Raw genomic sequence first — 19,692 nt, 5'->3', positions numbered from 1 at the left:
GCCAGAGAGGGTCCCTCTGCGCGCCGATGCCGCCAGGGGCGCTGCTGCAAGGGGCGCTGCATGGTACGGCCGGTACGGCCGCCGCCGTTGCAGATTACCGGAGGAAAGCCTAGCACTCGGCAACGCGGCGTCGTATTTTTCATCGTTCAAGTGGTGCTTATTGCTCAAGGGTCATGGATTTTTGAGGTGTGAGGATATAAACTGAAGAAGAAAACTGCACGTTGTTGCTTCGTTCCTGGCTGCAACTCTGGGTACTGTCGTCGACAGAAAAGGCGTGTTTGTTCCGAGTACTGGCGTGGAAAGAGTTATTTTAGAAGTAAGGTCGTGCGATACCGAGAGCTGAGAGGCAGCTGACAAGGAACGCAGCACAATGCGAGAAGCATTTCTACGCAAGGCACGTAGAGGGGAACGACGTTGGGCTAGTTGGTATTGCGTAGTCTGAAGTGAACGACAGCGTGTACAACGTGATATGTTGTACACTTTTATTCCTTAACTCGGGTGCATTTATTTTTAAAGGGGGTTAACCATAAGGAGGAAGAAGAGAAAGCCAAGTGGGCTAAGACCTGTGTTCTGTAGATAGCTCTTTATTGCAGAGTTCAAATAAACTTGCTTCGTGTACGAATTTGTTTCCTTTGAAGTAATAAATCTTTCAACCTGCCGACAAAACGAACACATGACGTTTTGACCAGCAGCTAGTGCATAGTAATGGGTACAAGCGCGAGAGCAGGCAATTTTTTAGGTATGTTTCCACCTTTTTAGAAATCTTAGGTTTTGACCCAAAATTAATTGTTTTGTGTTTGCCTTTGGGCGAACAGTTTTAAAAGGGCTCTGCAAGTGCGTTCAGTAAAATAACGGAAGGTAATTATAATGTAATTACCAATATTACGCATAACACGGCCATCACGGCAATAGTCATAACTATACCAATCCAACCATACAAAAAAAAAATGGCTTCGCAGCATTATAGCTGTGTACCAGGGGCGTAGCCAAGGGGGCGGGGGTTGGGGGGTTAAACCGCCCTCTCCCCCCAAATTTTTCAATTTTGCATATGTATATATACACGCACACATACAAACTTACGCACGAACATGGTTGAACACCCCCCCCCCCCCCCCATAAAAAAAAATTCTTGCTACGCCCCTGCTGTGTATGTACGCTGTGCGATGAGCTAGAATCCTTGCGCTATCATTATTATTAGGTATATTATAGCCTAAAACCACCATAAGTCGTGTTGTTTCAGAAGGTTGCATTTCAATTGAAGTATTATAACATTAAAAGTCATTCATCGTTTCAATGATTCTAGTTCATTGCACAGGCGCAAGTAAATGTCTGAGCAAGAAGCATGGAAAGTTTCATGGAAAAATATTGATCTGTTCAATAGCTTTGAGCTTTTTCGCAACAAAAACCTACTGAAAATCAAGTTTCGAGAAAAACAATAATTAAATTTTCCGAACATGTCATTTTCAATTTGAGTGTAGTCACAAAAAAAGGACCATAACTTTCGAACAGAACCAAATAGAAGCGTAATTTTTTGTGAACCGCAATTCTGTATGTTCGTACATTTTCAGAACATCAAAAGTAAAAAAATTCACTTTAAAAAAAAAAAAGACATACCTTAACCATGTGAATAAGCACTAAAAATGACTTGAATAAGTTGCAGTGATACATAATGGCAAGTGGTAAAACGGCAGGACACAAGCGCAAAAAGAACAAAAAAAAAAAAAAACTTGCTGCTCAAAAGTGGTGTGCGCGAAATGACGCTAGCAACATTACTCTGGCACGCGCAGTGCTACTCGGCGTGCAATACGAACCTTGCTTTTCAAATGGGAGGAGGAAATCTACGCTTTATTAGCGCAATCGCTGAGGTAAAAAGAAAACGATTAACGCTGCAAAGTGTAGCACGCAAAAAATAGCGCGAGCCATAATCGTCCGACGCTAGCAAGGCTGCGCTGTACGTCGTCTGCTCAACACCACGCGCCCCTGCGTACAGCGCCCCTTGCGACATCGGCGCACATTGGGGACCGGTTTCCGCGGCCGCTTTTCACACCTCCCCATCCTAGCCACCCTACCCACTTGGCACCGCTCCAACACATGCGGCGAGGGGAGCGCGTTGCGGCGCGTTCGTACGGACGCACGGAGGGACAGCGGTACACAGGCTAGTCAAAAAGCTGCTTCACATCTAATAACATGAAGGAACGTTACATTCAAGAAGTCAGCCGGGCGGAGTATGTCCACCTGATCATGTCCTCCAACGGATGGATACCTTTATTTTAGAACTCGTCCGCTGGGACACCGGCTGCCCGCCCATCATTTGGTGACATTGAATCAGCTACAGCATTAGGTTTGAATGTGCTCACTACAACGTGCTTTCTGCGCTGTAGATCGTCGGTGCTGCACGGCGAAGTGGCGCAGGCGGATTGCCATGTTGAAAAGCCAAGAAATTTGTATAGCCAAGAAATTGCAAAAACTAGCCAAGAATAAGCGTGAAGTAATAACCCCGTAACACCCTTTCGGAGCTAACGGTATTACAGGGTTGTCAAAACACCTTTGGCGCTTACGACAGAAGTGTCAGCAGGCACCTGAAAGTTGCTAATGAAAGCAACTTTGAATATTAGGCGGGTTTCAACTAACATATCTTTCTTGTAAAGGGCTATCTAAACGCCCACCATACATTCACGCGTGTTTGGCGAACGTTTAATGTTTATATATTTAGAACAGGAATATCCCAACTGAAAATGAACGGTGGTTGAAGGTGTCATCGCTATATATACCAGATGATCAGTGTATGGTTGGTAAACGCAAATGCTCTGTCCTCCTGGTGTTTTACTACGGGGTCATTCCACGCCAAACATCCCAGCGCTTTCGGCGACCATCTGAAATGTATTCGTAAAAAATGGTGCTGATTTATTGCATTGAAAACAGTGAATTTCTAGAATATTCCGGAAATAAAAAAAATTTTGGTCACTTTGGCAGCCTTCGGAATTGCGCAGATGGTCTTGTGAGTAGTTTTTCAGATAATGCATACTGAGGGCATCGTTTATCTTTAAAAAACCAGTTTGGTTTACATGTTAAGCCAATCGGTTTATGTAAGATGTTCGAAGCTCAATAATACAATTGCAATTTTTATCTAATATAGGCCTCGAGGAATTTCGCCAAAATGTTCTATCTTGGCATTTTTTTCCTTCTGTAATATTGTGCTATGTATGAATATCTGAGTAATGAATGCTTATTTACCGAAGCTGTATTTTCCGCTAAAATATTTTCAGACCAGTGAAGTTTATAAATTTTACGAGAAAAATAACGAATTCGAGAAAATCATCCCTTCGGTCCGCATTGTGACGCAATTTAGACCACGTGGTGCTCTAAACTTTACTAAGGAAGCTGCCGTATGACCAAGCAGCAATGCCGCACGCGCTTATTTTTCCATTTTTATGTAACCGGACCGTTACGTTACACGTGTAACCACTGCCATGGGTGTACCGCGTCCGAACGTCTGGGAACGTTCCACAATATTGTGAGCGCAGCAAATCAGTGACTTCTTTGTCATCTCGACATATCATCATCATTTGTGCAACTTCCTCATCTTCATAATATTAATGAGGACTAACAGACAACAATACCGAGGAATGTATAGGGGATATCATTGGTAGTAAGGCAGAGACCGAACCTGCGACCTTCGCATAACGCGTCCCATGCTCTACCACTGAGCTACGGCTGCGGTCATCCACCCGTCCATTTTATGGGGTATATATGTGCATTTAAACCTAGGAGTGTTAGTCAGCGCCGATCGCAGCCATGGCGGCCAATGTGCAACACTTTTTCTGCCGGTTGGTGTCACGTAGTACGTGACCTTTTACGAGCTGGCAGCTGACCAATAATACCTCGCATACTACCTATAGGTTGGCACTCTAAGAAAATACTCACTCATAGTCACTCACCCTAATTTTTTCAGCCTTCGCACTTACTTACGTTCATACTCACGTCTACTCACACTCGTAGGTACTCACTCACGCTCATACTCACGGCTACTCACACTCATAGGCACTCACTCACGTTCACACTCACGTCTACTCACACTCATAGGCACTCACTCACATTCATGCTCGCACCTACTCACACTCATACGCACTCCCTCATGTTCATACTCACACCTACTCACACTTTTAGGCAATCACTCACTTTCATACTCACGCCTACTGCGGAGAAGCGAGGGACCATCTTTGAGGCATTATGTGCACTTTGTTGATACGACGGCTGATGACGATGAAGAATTATGGCTGAATCCTTTGTAATGGGCTGGAATCTTTAAACGACCCACTAGTTACGTAATTCGCGTTGTGTGACTCCCGGTCGTTATTCATTTCTTAGCGAACATTTGGTACTTTGAGCCTTGCTATCTATCTATCTATCTATCTATCTATCTATCTATCTATCTATCTATCTATCTATCTATCTATCTATCTATCTATCTATCTATCTATCTATCTATCTATCTATCTATCTATCTATCTATCTATCTATCTATCTATCTATCTATCTATCTATCTATCTATCTACCTATCTATCTATCTATCTATCTATCTATCTATCTATCTATCTATCTATCTATCTATGTAGCCGCCTTCGACTTTGTGTACTCCTGGCTGTTTCGTTATTGGGATGTATAACAAAATTGGTATGGCATAACGTGACTGTATGACAAACGTAAGTGACAGGTCATAACATGACAATCATGATATGTGTGTCATGTACAGCATAATTTACATGACATGGTCTCGGGGAATCACGGCTGCGACTCGGGCCAATACTCGCTAGTAAAGTATTAAAAAATACGGCAGATCCCACGCACTGTGGAAATCGATGTAATGCGAAGCAGCCGGGAAAGAGCTGCTGCATCGCCTTGTTTGTCTTTGAGACAAGGGAAGTAAATCATGCCATCGCATCTAGTTGACTACATATCGCATGCTTGACGTACATGCATGCATGTACAATCCGATATATTCCATGCTAATGAAACGTATATTCTGGAATATACAATGCATGACCTGCCATTTACGTTCATGACACACTAGTGTCATGCCATACCAATATTGGTATATATCCATTTAACAAAACGGCCGGAAGCGCAACATGACAGTGGCATGTAAATCATGTCGTACTTGACATGCATGTCATGATATTCATGTTACCACCTCTCATTTATGTTCGCCATAGAGTGTCGTCGCGCAATACCCATTTGGTATATATCAAGCGAGCGAAATGGTCACCAAGGTACCATCAGCGTGGCATGTTAATCATGTCGTACATGACTTGCATGTCATGATTTTCACGTTACCACCTCTGATTTACGTTCATCATACAGTCTCGTGGCGCAATACCAATTTTGGTGTATATTTAGCCAGCGAAAGCGCGAGGGTACCGTGAGCGTAGCATGTAAATCTGTCGTACATGACTTGCATGTGATGATTTTCATGTTATCATGTGTCAGGTGCGTTCGTCATACAGAAATGTCTCATCACACCAGTTTTGGTATGTCTCCAGTATTTAAACAGCCACGAGCGCCCCGAGACTATTAATGTAAATCATGATGTACATGACATTCTTGTCACGATTTGCACATTAGGACCTATCATTTGTGTTCGTAATACACTATGGTCACTCCATACCAATTTTCGTATATATCAAATTAACGAAACGGCCGCAAGAGCCCCAAGACCGTGGCATGTAAATCATGCTGTTCATGACATGCATATCATGATTTGCATGTTATGACTTGTCATTTATGTTGCTAATACGGTCATGTCATGTCATACCAATTTTGGTATACATTTCATTAACGAAAGGGCCAGGAGAGCTCATAGTCGTAGGCGGCTAGATACATAGACAGATACGCTAAAAGTCGCAGAAGTTCGCTAAGAAATCCTGCGCATTTAATAAGCACGGGGAAAGGTGATTATGTTGTCTAGCTGTTTCGTGGCGAACCTCGCGCCCCCGTAGGTTGTACCTACCACAGCACGCGTTCCTGCGAAGGCTAAACACGAACAAGAACGGACACCGCCAGAACACAACTTGAAAAATATTTTTCTTTCTTGAACAAAAAGTAATTTGATAAAACTTTCTTAGTCGGTAGACATCTAATGTTGCTATTAAATGCTCTATTTATTACAATTTTACTAGGACCACCTCAATATCAAATTTAGGACTAAACATGTGCGAAAATGAATTTTTTTTCCAAGTTTATCGCCAGCTCTACACACCACTTCTCGCCATATACTTCTCAAACTATCTTTTTAGCTAGAGTAAAACTTCCTGACAATCCGTTAATACAAGATGTTACATTTCACTGAATGTCGCCTTACTATGAAAAAAAATCCTCAATGTGGGCCATATTGTCCATATTTAAGGCCCCATAATAACCAACGAAGGCGTAAACATTCGTGAAACTTATTTTAAGCAAAAAGTCTACGATCTTTATGCAGACAAAATTTGGTCCTAGCCTAAATTAGAAAGCAGAAATGTTTTGAAAACACGTTTTACGAGCCATAGTTTCGAGCTTTCCGAAAAATTTCACTTGCGGTTTTCGACACTGAAAATGTTTTTTTCGCCAAAACCATTTTGGCGATAGACTTCTTGCCTCGGATAGATGGACCTTGATTTTTTTTTTCGTTCAAATCCCAGATGGTGCAGCGCCAAGGCTGGGAAAGATGGCGTGAAATGACCCCTTTAACGTGTACAAGCCACAAATGAGCAAAGCTTTCCAAGCATGATCATGACAACCTGAATAGTTAGCAGAGAAATTGACCAATGTAGGCTAGTTAAATTAAGTTACATTGAGACTGCAGAGAAACAGCAATCAAAAGAGGCTTAAATAAAACTAATAGGACCGTCACTACAACAAATTCCATTAATACGACAAATAAGACCACTGAGCCAAAGCAATCACTACCGGGATCTTGTTTGTTTAAATAGTAATTAATTTAGAAACTACTTGAAATATATGTTCTAGAGAGAGAAAGCGGAAGGAATATTTGGAGAAGACACTGATTTCTTAAATGATGGCGAACAGAGTACTGCTGAAATTCTCGCAACCTCTATTGCGATGTTTATTGCGGTGTTACCAAAGTGTTTGAAAAAACCAACTCAGTTACACGAAGTGAAATCTGAGAAAACCTCGGAGCTGTGCTCGTCCTTCCGGTGTTTTTCTGTGTTTTGCTGCGACTCACTGTGTTTTTTCTGTTTTGGTGTTTTACGTGTGTTTTGCTGTGATTGGTGTTTCTGCTTATCTGTGGTTATTGCTTGTTTTGCTGTGGCATACTTCATTTCCTTTGCGCTTTCTTGTCTCGAACCTCGGGGTTGGCGGCTTCCCTCTGCTGCCACTTGGCTTCCACTTTCTGCATTCGCAGCTTGGAGTCTGCAACTTGACGTCGACGCTGGCGACCTCGAGCTATGTGGAGCCCATTGCCCTTCCTCGGCGCGGTCTCTGATTGGTTCACTCCTTACCAGGCGGGGTGTTCACGTGACCTACATGGAACAGCTGCTCTCGAAACCTTGTCGTGGTTACATGACCTCCCTCTACTCCTGCGTGATACCCTTCTCTCCCCTTCTCTCCTGATTGTTTGACCGGGCTCTGCTCCGATGTGATAGCTTCTTCTCCCATCCTCTCTTGGTCACGCGACCTGCCTCTGCATCTGGGCAAAGCCCTCCCCTACCGGTCACGTGACCTGACTCTGCTCTTAAGGGACAGCCTCGTCTTCCCTCCTTTTCTGGTCAGATGGCCCGCCTATGCTCCTACATGACACCCTCCTCTCCTTGTCAAGTGGCCTGACGCTGCTCCTGCGTGATACTTTCCTCTCGGTAAAGAGTAAGAGTCCAACTTTCAAACTTCTTTCTGCCTCTTAGTTATTCTTTTCGAGTTTCGTGCTACAGTATAATATTCTTTTTCCGGTCCAATACGGACGTGGCCCTGCTCCTACGTGACGCCGGACGGCAAAGAGTCGACCCTAGAACAATCCTGTTGTTAAAATGTCACAGTCATTGCATTTCTTCTTGAAGAAGACGTTAACGTTGTGAAGAACTGTATTCTAGTAGCCCGCTTTGGGCATCGCGAGAATATTCACGAACGTGATTTCTAACGTACCGAGGGCAATGATTACTTTCAGTCAACATAGAGCCTAAGCAGTTCAATTATTAATAGAACAAGCTAGATTCCTGTCCGGGCATCATACAATAGATAACATCTGTGACAATATGAGGTATTTCAGAAATCGAAGGAGTATGAGCTTTTACGGAGGGCGTTCATATATTATCAAAATAATAGCTGTCATTGAAGAATTGGCTCCGTGGAAGCGTTGAGTGATTAAAATGAAATATGTTTGCAAACATTTATAAGTGCCTTGTTGCTTCCTTGGTTCTCCACAAGAAAAGCTAAAGTTTGCCGATAAATAAATCGGTGAGGATATGCGGGATAAATTCTTTGATGCTACTCACTACATGTTTCAATGCATGCCAGTCTAAGTAAGACTGGGAAGGTCAGGAGTAAAGTAACAACGACGTTTACTTACCTTGAGATAAGGAAATTATATTTTACAGCTTAGGAATACTGGACAGCAAACAAAAGACTGATGACTTTAACCGAAAAAGCATAGTACGCAGAGTATAAATGTCGTCTTGAATAGCCATGTAAGAGAACAAGCAGTCATCATACCAATGAGAGTCTCGGTAAGGATAAGTTTATCAAGCCCATTTACAGACAGGCTCCTCTCACCACTAGAAGACTGAGAAGATTATGTAAAGGAATATAAACAGTCTAGCGAATAACCCCTCGGTAACTACTATCCTTGAAAGGAAAAATGTGCAACCATAGAGCTCCACAGTTCTTAGCACAGGAGTCTGTAAGGTTAAAGAAGAAGCGAATATTTAAAGGTGTTGGAACGCACTGCGAGGCCGAGCTGGGTGAGCAGGTCGCGCAAGCGAAGTAAGCCACTCGCGTCCCAAACAACAACTGAACTTTTATTTCCTTTGAAGTTCACGACGAAACGTCACGTGGTTCCTCGCGCTTGCGCTGTTGGCCTTCGCGCACACACAGAAGCACAAATTCGCGCACACTCAGAAGCGCCGTTTCACGGCGCTACAATACTCCCCCCCCCTAGAAATTGGGTCATCACGACGTTGTGGTTCAAAAGTTCATTCGCACCGGAGGTCTTGTGCGTCGCCCACTCCGCGTGAACCTTTCGACGAATGGTTGGCCTGGTTCAATCTGGTCTGCTGGTAGCCTTTCTGGCTGTGGAACTCGAGGTGGTGCACGCACTTCACTGCTGTCCACGTGCGCTGGTTTTACGTGGTCAAGCGAGACCACGTCATGACGGCCACCTCTGCCGATCGTGATGTGCTTTTCTCCTCGTTTCACTACCTTGACACTACCTTGAAGGGCCCATCATAAGGGGGATGGAGTAGACGCTGTAGAGCGTCGTGCTTCACGAATACGTGAGAACAGGAGGAGAGATCACTGGGGACGTGGACAGGCCGTGGTGCTGGCGAACGCGGAGGGACAGAACGCAGCTTGCTCATAATGTCCTGCAGTCGCAGGGCGTACTCGCTGTTGGCCTGGGCGTTTGCGTTTTTACTGTCGGCGACAAACTCCCCCGGAAGGCGAAGTGTTGTGCCGTATACGAGGTCAGCCGAGCAGCAGCCAATGTCCGCTTTCAGAGTCGACCTAATTCCCAACAAAACCAGAGGTAGAGCCTCGACCCAACTGTGACTTGAAGTTGCCGTCAGGCTAGCCTTCAGTTGGCGATGGAACCTTTCCACCATACCGTTGCTGATGGGATGGTAGGCCGTTGTTCTGATGCGCCGGATTCCTAGGACCCGCGTGATGTTCCCGAATAGGGCAGAACCGAATTGCTTTCTGCGATCCGTTGTCACAGTCGATGGGACTCCGAATCTCGCTACCCAGTGGAGATGAAAGCGTGTGCAACCGTATCGGCAGTGATATCTGGGATGGGGACGGCCTCCGGCCATCGCGTGAAGCGGTCGACGCAAGTTAGCAAGTATATTTGCCCTTGACAATAAGGCAATGGTCCCACAATGTCCAAATGTACATGGGAAAATCGAATGTCCGGCTCGGGGAAAGATCCTAAGGGGGTCACAGTATGGCGCTGCACTTTGGAGCACTGACAGGATAGGCACTCCCGAGTATAACGTCGGACATTCCGGTTTACTCCGGGCCACACGAAACTAGCTGTGCAGAGTCGCTGAGTGGCTCGGATTCCTGGATGCGAGAGGCCATGCAGCGATTCATAAGTGCTGCGGCGAAGATCCGGGGGCACGAACGGTCTGGCCCTACCGGTAGACATGTCACAACATACAGCTCCTGTCGGCCCATCTACCCATTGCAGCTTCAAGGCGCTGGTTGTGGACTTCAGTAGGTGGTGCAACTCCGGATCGCTGCGTTGGGCCGTAATCAGTGTGGTGAAGTCAACGCCGCTTGGTAGGGCGACGGCGTTCACTGGGCTGCGCGAAACAGCATCTGCCGCTGCGCTGTCTTTCCCGCTGACATGGCGTATATCCGTCGTGAATTCTGCGATGTAAGACATTTGGCGGAGCTCTCGTGCCACGTGTGCACCCGTATCTGAGTTGATTGCGCGCAATGCGTAAGTCAGCGGCTTGTGATCCGTGAGCACGAAAAATTCCCGACCTTCTACATGATGGCGGAAATGTCGTATAGCCGTGTATATGGCCAGGAGCTCTCTACCATAAGTGCTGTATCGGCGTTGGGCTGGGCTCAATTTTCTGGAGAAGGAAATTGGTTGCCACCTTCCGCTTGACTTCTGCTGTAGTACGGCTCCGATAGCTGCGTCTGAGGCGTCCACCACTATGCATTGCGGTACCCCGTGTTGCGGGTATGCGAGCAGGGCGGCATTCGCGACAGACTCCTTAATATGACGAAACGCATGTACCGCTTGGTCGTTCCACTGAATGTCGCCTGCCTCAGTTCCTGGAGTTGCTAGTAGGCTTTGCAGCGGGTGAAGGATGTGGGCGCACGTCGGAACGAACCTACGGTAGAAGTTTACAAGTCCTAGGAACTCTCGGAGCTGGCGGATGGTTTTTGGCTGTGGAAACTGCCGTACTGCTTCGACCTTGTCCGGATGTTGTTGCACTCTCGCGCTTGAAATGCTGTGGCCCAAAATGGTAGCGCTGGTACCCCGAACACGCACTTGGCAGTATTGATAACAATGCCATGTTCAGCCAGTCGCTGTAGCAGGCAGCGTAGGTGACTCTCGTGCTCTTCGGGCGTGCGGCTAGCAATCAGCAGGTCATCCAGGTAAACCTTGCAAAAGTCGAGGTCCCGGACAACGCAATCCATGTACCGTTGAAACGTTTGGCCAGCATTCCGTAAGCCAAAAGGCATCTGTAAAAATTCAAACATTCCGAATGGCGTTGTTATTGCGGTCTTGGGAACATCCTCTGGTGCTACAGGTATCTGATGGTATGCTCTCACCAGATCTATTTCAAGGAAGATGTTCGCGCACTGCAGGCCGGAGGTCAGGTCGTGGACGTGCGGCACTGGGTAACGGTCCGGCACCGTCACACGGTTTAGTGCCCTGTAATCTCCGCAAGGACGCCAATTACCACCTGTTGATTTGGGGACCGTGTGAATAGGCGACGCATACGGGCTGGATGAAGGGCGTACTATGCCGCGTTCTATTATATACGAACACACCTGCCGGGCTAGCCGTAGCTTCTCGGGCGAAAGACGCCGTGGCCGCGCGTAGACCGGTGGTCCTGTGGTTTCTATGTGGCGCTGAACATCGTCTTTTACTTCGGCGAATGCCTGTTGCTGTTGGGTCAGCTCTGGGAACTCTTGTACTATTGCGGTGAAGCGCGATTCTCCTGATGGACGGAGTAGGGTCGGGCTGAGCGGAGGACGCAAACACGGCTTGCCTTGAACCACTGCACGACATAGAGGATCCTGAAGCCGTTTGTTTCGAACATCAACCATTAGACCGAAGTGTTGCAGAAAGTCAGCGCCCAATATGGCGAACTTGACATTAGCGGCTATGAACACCCATTTGAACCGAAATTCAGCGTGAGTGCACGGTGTCCGTATGTTCGTATCAACGTGTTATTGACGACTTGGAGCGGCGACGTAGTTGGATTCTTCCTTTCAGTTTGTGACGCTGGTATCACGCTCACCTCGGCGCCTGTGTCGACTAAGAAACGAGCCCCGTTGTTGCGGTCGGTAAGAAAAAATACCGAGGGACGACTTAAAGGCAGCGTAGAAGCACTGGTCGCCCTCAGTACTTGCTGCGGTCGTTTCCCGAGCGCGCGCAGGGTGGAACACAGTTACGCGCAGCATTTCGAAACCGTCGATGATACCAGCATATAATTATTTTGTCACTGAGGTTGTGATAGCGACGTGTTTGGCTCGCTTGCATTGTGTGTTGTACTGCTTGTACGCAAAGCTGATAGCGTGTCGGTGAGTGGAGAATTATCGGCACGCATTTGCTGCAGTTCATCTTGAGCCTGTTGTTCTTGCTCGGCACCCAGTGATGTGGGCGTGGTGACCGCCATGAGCCGATCAGCGAGCTCGGCAACCGCAGCTAGGTCTTTCTGCTCTGACGCCTCGACAACCAAGCGAACACTTGACGGCAGCTTTTGCAAAAACAGTTCTCGAAACAATGGTCCGCCTAAGGTGTTCGTTGTTTCGCCGCGCAATAGTTGCATGTGTTGCAACAGCTGACTAGGAGTACGGTCGCCGAGGTTCGTGTCGTGAACCAATTGCTGTAGTCGCTGCGATTCGGGGGGCTTGACACGGCGGATGAGAGTTTCTTTTAGTGTTACGTATGCTTTTTCAGTAGGTGGGTCGAGTAAGAGATCCCGTATTTCACTGGCTGTGGGTGGCGGGAGGCTGCTTACGACGTAGTGGTATTTGGTCAAGTCTGATGTGATGCGTCGCGCTGCTAACTGGGCTTCGACTTGAATAAACCAGAGTGCGGGGTCCGTGGTCGAAAAGGTTGGCAGCTTACCGTGAACTGAGGAGACTGTCGGCATAGCGTCCGTTGTGGACGTCGAAGTCATAGTCTCGGAGTCTGTCGTCGACGTCGAAGGCATGGCGACGCTGATTCTCGACCGCGGTGGCTGCACCACAATTCCGGGTCACCAATGTTGGAACGCACTGCGAGGCCGAGCTGGGCGAGCAGGTCGCGCAAGCGAAGTAAGCCACTCGCGTCCCAAACAACAAGTGAACTTTATTTCCTTTGAAGTTCACGAAGAAAAGTCACGTGGTTCCTCGCGCTTGCGCTGTTGGCGTTCGCGCACACACAGAAGCACACATTCGCGCACACATATGCGCACACTCAGAAGCAACGTTTCACGGCGCTACAATGGCCAGTTTTGAAAGCAATGTAGCGAGATATGTTAATACACGACGACAGCGGCGCGGATGAGAAAGCAAATGAGCATAGTTAACATGTGTCTCATTAATCAGTATCAGGAAGAAAGAAATACAACATTATTGAGGTTCTCAGAATCAGCGAATGGTACTGCAAGATCAACATTTCTCGCGCAAAATTTTGTCAGACAACGGACCAAAACAGACACGGACGGGGGCAAACTTCCAACTGATTTTATTATGAACAAGTGACATATATATATATATATATGACTATGAGAAAACAAAATCACCAATGGCACAGGTGTGCAGTGTGTCAGCGCGCATCAGCTACTCCCTCCCCCTAATGTGTGTTCCTTCCAAGAAGGCCATTTCCTTCTGTGTCAACGAAACTGACGTCATGCTCACGCAGTTGCTGCCGTCCCGTTGCATTTTTGCTGCCTCCACAATCTCTCGCGTGTGCTAATCCCCGTCATGAAAAACAGCAGTACACTGTTGGTACAACGGTTTGAACCCACACTCGTGGCAATGAATGGCCAAATTTCCATCCCTGCCCCCTTTTACCCTGTTCGCATGCTCACGCAGGCGGTGGTTTAGACACCGACCTGTTTGCCCAATGTAGGGTCGTCCACACGATAGTGGCAACTTGTACACCACTTCCTTCGTGCACTCAACATACTTGTTTCGGTGTTTTACGCCGCAGTTTCCTTTTTTGGGTATAAATGGGCTTGTGGCGATGCGTAGTTTCAACAGTTTTTCAGGCGCAGACATGACCACCTGTACGCCGGCTTTTGCACCAATCTTTTTAAGATTATGCGAGATGGCGTGCAAGTAAGGAATCACCGCCATCTTTCTAGGCCGCGTGGTCTCCTGATTGTCACGGTCCATGATTGCTTCGGTCCATACCGTGCTTGCACGTCTTACTGAGCGCATTGTTCAGACAGGAGCTGATTACGGCTCTCTTCACCAATTTGGTGTGGGCGGATCTAAAGGGCAGCAATGGTTTCTGGCTACGCGGTTCGTACACCCAACACACGTGAGCTCTTGAAAACGTGAGGCAAAGGTCTAAAAACTTGAGACTGCTCTGATGGGGCAACTCGTGCGTGACCACTAGGGGTGTTGTTTTTTTCCTGTGATGTGGCTCAGACGTTGGCAATATTTGAAAAATGCTTAACACCCCTAGTGGTCACGCACGAGTTGCCCCATCAGAGCAGTCTCAAAATTTTAGACCTCTGCCTCACGTTTTCAAGAGCTCACGTGTGTTGGATGTACGAACCGCGTAGCCAGAAACCATTGCTGCCCTTTAGGTTCGCCCACACCTAGTTGTTGAAGAGAGCCATAATCAGCTCCTGTCTGAACAATGCGCTCAGTAAGACGTGCAAGCACGGTATGGACCGAAGCTTCAACGCGCAGGTGTCTCGCCTGACGTCAGCCGGTTACCCGCAGGATATGATTGTCGCTGTGGCTGATGCTATTCGGAGGACGCAGAAGAAAGCCGCGGCTGCTTCACCTGAAGACAATGAGGGGGACAATCAGGAGACCACGCGGCCTTGAATGATGGCGGTGATTCCTTAATTGCACGCCATCTCGCATAATCTTAAAAAAGATTGGCGCAAAATCCGGCGTACAGGTGGCCATATCTGCGCCTGAAAAACTGTCGAAACTATGCATCGCCACACGCCCATTTATACCGAAAAAGGAGAAATGAGGCGTAAAACACCGAAACAAGTATGTTGAGTGCACGAAGGAAGTCGTGTACAAGTTGCCACTATCGTGTGGACGACCCTACATTGGGCAAACAGGTCGCTGTCTAAACCACCGCCTGCGTGAGCATGCGAACAGGGTGGAAGGGGGGCAGGGATGGAAATTTGGCCATTCATTGCCACGAGTGTGGGTGCAAACCGTTGTACCAACAGTGTACTGCTGTTTTTCATGACGGGGATCAGCGCACGCGAGAGATTGTGGAGGCAGCAAAAATGCAACGGGAGGGCAGCAACTGCGTGAGCATGACGTCAGTTTCGTTGGCACAGAAGGAAATGGCCTTCTTGGAAGGAACACGCATTTGGGGGAGGGAGTAGCTGATGCGCGCTGACACACTGAACACCTGCGCCATTGGTGTATTTGTTTTGTCATAGTCATATTTGTATATATATATATATATATATATATATATATATATATATATATATATATCACTTGTTCATAATAAAATCAGCTTGAAGTTTGCACCCGTTCATGTCTGTTTCGTCCGTTGTCTGAGAAAATTTTGCGCAAGAAGTGTTGATCATGGAGTACCAACTAGCTCGAACCCACACCTTGTTATGGTACTACATATACAGCAAGTGTAAAGACGGTAGAAATGTAGGTTTTCTTGTAAAAAGTCACAGTTGCACTTCAAGTGCGAAGTAATGAGGGCTATAGCAACAAATCGGAATGTTGTGTAATGTAAGAGTATAACAGCTGCGTCTTACCGGTACCTACCTATAGACAGAAACCTGCAGGCTTACAAATAGGGTTCAGATTAAATTGACGGCGATGCAATAGAAAGGAAAATGATAGGTGCAACTTTAAGCAACATGAATAGAGCAGAGTAGGTGCATGAATAAACGGGTGTTAAGCACATCTAAGTCGAAATTAAGAAAAAATGGGCGTGGGCAGGGCATGTAGCGCGTAGGCAAGGTAACCGATGGGCAATAAAGGGATACTAAAGGCAGATAACAATTTATGTCAGCCCCGCAACGGTGGTCTAGTGGTTATGGCGCACGACTGCTGACCCGAAGGTCGCGGGATCGAATCCAGGCCGCGGCGGCTGCATTTTCGATGGAGGCGAAAATGTCTGAGGCCCGTGTACTTAGATTTAGTAGGTGCACGTTAAAGAACCCCAGCTGGTCGAAATTTCCGGAGCCCTCCACTACGGCGTCTCTCATAATCATATCGCGGTTTTGGGACGTTAAACCCCAGGTATTATTATTATAACAATTTATGTCAGAGTGAAATATCAATGTGTGAGAACGTCTAAAACGTCAATAGCCTGAACAGCAGCGCTGTAGTAATCGTGAAATTAAGGTAAATGTAGGAGATAATGTGCGGCATGAGTGGGACATTTTGGAAATGATCCCTATGACGTCAAGTGTCCCGAGTACAATTAAGCACTGGTAATACTACTAGTTGCGATAAAATAAGAACCTTCCGTGCAACACAACACGTATTAAAATGCTACGTGTTCGTTTCTGTTTGATTCATGGAAACCGAACCTGCTGGCGTTACCATGGGGGACGGCGTGAGTGGTTCAAAGTTCCGTTTTCGCCAAGCTGCGTGTATCAGTGGTAGTTTCGGTATTGTGTACTGCTGTGTGTGCTTGACTCTTGCTATTGCTTGACTCTGCTGTGTATGCTTGACTCTCGCTAACTGGTGATATTCTACTCTTTCTGCTGGCCAAGCTAAGCTTCGTTACAGCGAACTATACAGTTTCGGAGTGGCCCGTGGCTGCGTCTTGGCAAGATTGACGGTCGCTGTTGCGCAAGACATCGTAGCGTCGGCGGCCGGGCAGTAAAGGCCGGGAACGTTGGGCACGGCAACTGCTACGTCAGAATGCCCGTTCAGGCGGGTTATTTGAAGTGCGCTGACGCGGTGCGGACCACTAAAGCGTGGTTTTCTTTCAAAATAAGCATTTCCATGACACGAAACAACCGTTTCTGGAACGCTATTTCAACAATAAACGTCGACCTAATATTTCCCTTTAGTGTCCTTTTAAGAGTATCTGACTCGAGTTCAAAAGAAGGCAAACGAGCGAAGGTGAGACAAAGAGTTACGTGGGTAGATGAGATTTAAGGTGTTTGCGCCTAAAGCGCGGCCACAGCTAGCACAGGACCGGGTTGATTGGCGGAACACGGCATAGGCCTTTGCTATGCAGTGGGCGCACATAGGCTGGCGATTATAGTGTACTATACTGGTGATGATTACATAATGTGAGGCTTGCGACATTGTTTTAACGTTCAACACGGCATAAGTCCACAAAACGCCGGTGTAAGGAAACAGCGACCGCTACAGCGAGAAACGTGAGGTTCGCGCTGTGTGTCACTTTATCGAGCCAGGTGCGGTGTGCCGACATCATAAGGCCGCCGCTCCAGACCCCTCGAATTTATCATAAAATAATTTATCGAAGTAATGACAAAAATTAGGCTGTCACCGCAAGGGCGAAGCAGTGAATTCGATATAAACTAATGGGAATGTTGTACGAAGCAAGGATTCTTTTAGGATTCCATTTCGCGTAGCTCTACTAGACGCTGTCGTAAGAATATGCGATCGCTCCTGAAAGCAAAGCGGTCTTCTTGCAGTCTGCCGCCTCTGCGCGAAGTAAACGGCAAGAGCACAGCTCTTACAAGGAATATACAAGCCGTCTACTGAAGTCTGTCGAGATAACGCTCGCCATCGCGCCCTTTTGGTAAAAGTTCGCAGTTGCTGCTCCAGCGACGCAGACCTGCCCCCCTCACCCGTTCCGCAAATTTAGTAGAACAAAGGCGCGAGCGGGATATTAATTCGCCTTTATTCAGGCACATGACATACTTTTCATCTTTTGAACACCCAATTCTAGAGGTCTGCCCTCTGTAGCTAATATTTTATCTCTGCAGGTGAAAAGGGTTTCCGTGCGTGAATTCTCTCATTTAATCCAGCATTTTCGATGTTTTACAGTTTTACAATACCAAACAGCCAATAATCACAGCCTTTACCACCGGAGGGTCTGATCAGTGCAAGGATGATATTATGACGAGTATTACTGCGAATGATACTTACTTTCTAAGAGGTTTCAAAGGGAAATGGTAAGGATATCACACCATACTTCGAGTTTTGGTAATATCAAGACAGTTTCGTTTTTAATTCTTAGGGTACCTCCTACTCTTATGCACGGCATGTTTTGGGAGCAAACTGACGTCAATTCCGATGGAGTCTATAATGCGATGAACGTAACATCAACTAGTGAGTAAATGCAATATTTTTGCTTCATTGCTTGGCTAATATTGTTTTGTATAGCTAATTCTCTATGACCACAGTTTATGCTAATGCTGTTGCCCACATGTATATTTGTAGGTTAAGGACGTCGTTTCTAGGGGGCGGTATATAGACACGTAAGGATTGCAATGCCTAATAAAGTGGAAAACTTATCGGTAAAAAAGAATATGTATGAATACAATATATGCAGGGTGTTTAGAGAACTGTATCCGAGAATACTCTTCCCATCATGGTGGGCATCTTAAGATGAGTAGAGACATCAATTACGAGTTTATTACGAAATAAATAAAATCTTTAATTAGTGGAGACAGGCGCTCGGGTCAAATGGGAAAATTGCAGCCCTTCCTGGAAAGAGCATGTTGGCGCATTGAGATTTCACAAAAGCAGCTGCTATCGGTTATTAGGGAGTAATCAAATCTGACCAATTTCGCCGATGGAACTGAAACCAATGCTCGGAAGAGCGCTACTGCCATACTTTACCGAGACATACAGAATGAGCTACCGCAGTTTACTAACAATCGATAGGCATCGCTTCATGGGTGAGCGGGTTTCGTTTCCGATCAGTCCGTATGGCGCGCGTACGTTAACAAATGCAGAAGAACTAACACCACTGCAACTGCCGTCATGGAACGTAACGTCACATTCTGACGTTGTTAGTTGCGCTCATCTGAGCTGCGGTTTCGGTTTCGTTTGTGAATATGGTTCAGATTTATTGCTTCGAAATAAATACCAGCAGCCAATTTTCCACAATGTCAAAGCGGCAATTGCGTATTCGTATGAAGGAAAGCAATTCTCCCATATGACCCGACCGCCTGTCTCCTTTATTTGAATATTTATTTAGTTGTCTCATTTTATTACTTCCGTAACTGCTGCGCCTAGTCATCGCAAGATGTCTTCCACCTCAGGAACAGTAATTATGAACGCAGCGAGGAAACGTTTCATTTCCCTTATTTTTGATGATTTTCGGACACATTTCTTGAAACTAGATTTCTTTTTTTTAACACGAAAGGGTTTTATGCCGGGGTCCACCAAGATTTTGATGACGTACTTTTGTCACAGACATACGTCAGCAAAATGAACGCCATCAAATGGCAAAGAAAAAAACTTGAAGAAAAACTTCCGTTGATAGGAGTCGAACACATGACATCCTGGTCCACGATGATGGCTGGCCACCGTTTAGCCCACTGAGCTACCGCCAAACACATAACAAATGCTACATGAACGCGCCTTTTATCTTTCACACTTTCCTTTCACAGTGCTCTTGCATGGATGTATGGATGGATGCTATGAGC

At 46.5% G+C, this 19,692-nt stretch overlaps 1 long non-coding RNA gene across 1 annotated transcript in view; it reads left to right on the top strand.

Annotated features, from left to right (window-relative positions):
- The window catches only part of LOC119402337 (uncharacterized), a 57,866-nt gene that overhangs the window by 9,002 nt on the left and 29,172 nt on the right, over positions 1-19,692 (top strand). The window contains exons 2-3 of the long non-coding RNA XR_005185756.2: positions 18,083-18,210; positions 18,276-18,367. This is a non-coding gene — a long non-coding RNA (uncharacterized LOC119402337). The remainder of the gene's footprint in view (positions 1-18,082; positions 18,211-18,275; positions 18,368-19,692) is intronic.

This window comes from Rhipicephalus sanguineus, chromosome 8 (assembly GCF_013339695.2).
Source record: "Rhipicephalus sanguineus isolate Rsan-2018 chromosome 8, BIME_Rsan_1.4, whole genome shotgun sequence".
NCBI lineage: Eukaryota > Metazoa > Arthropoda > Arachnida > Ixodida > Ixodidae > Rhipicephalus > Rhipicephalus sanguineus.
Note: the sequence above shows the minus strand (reverse complement) of the source record. Positions and strands in the feature narration are given on the sequence as shown.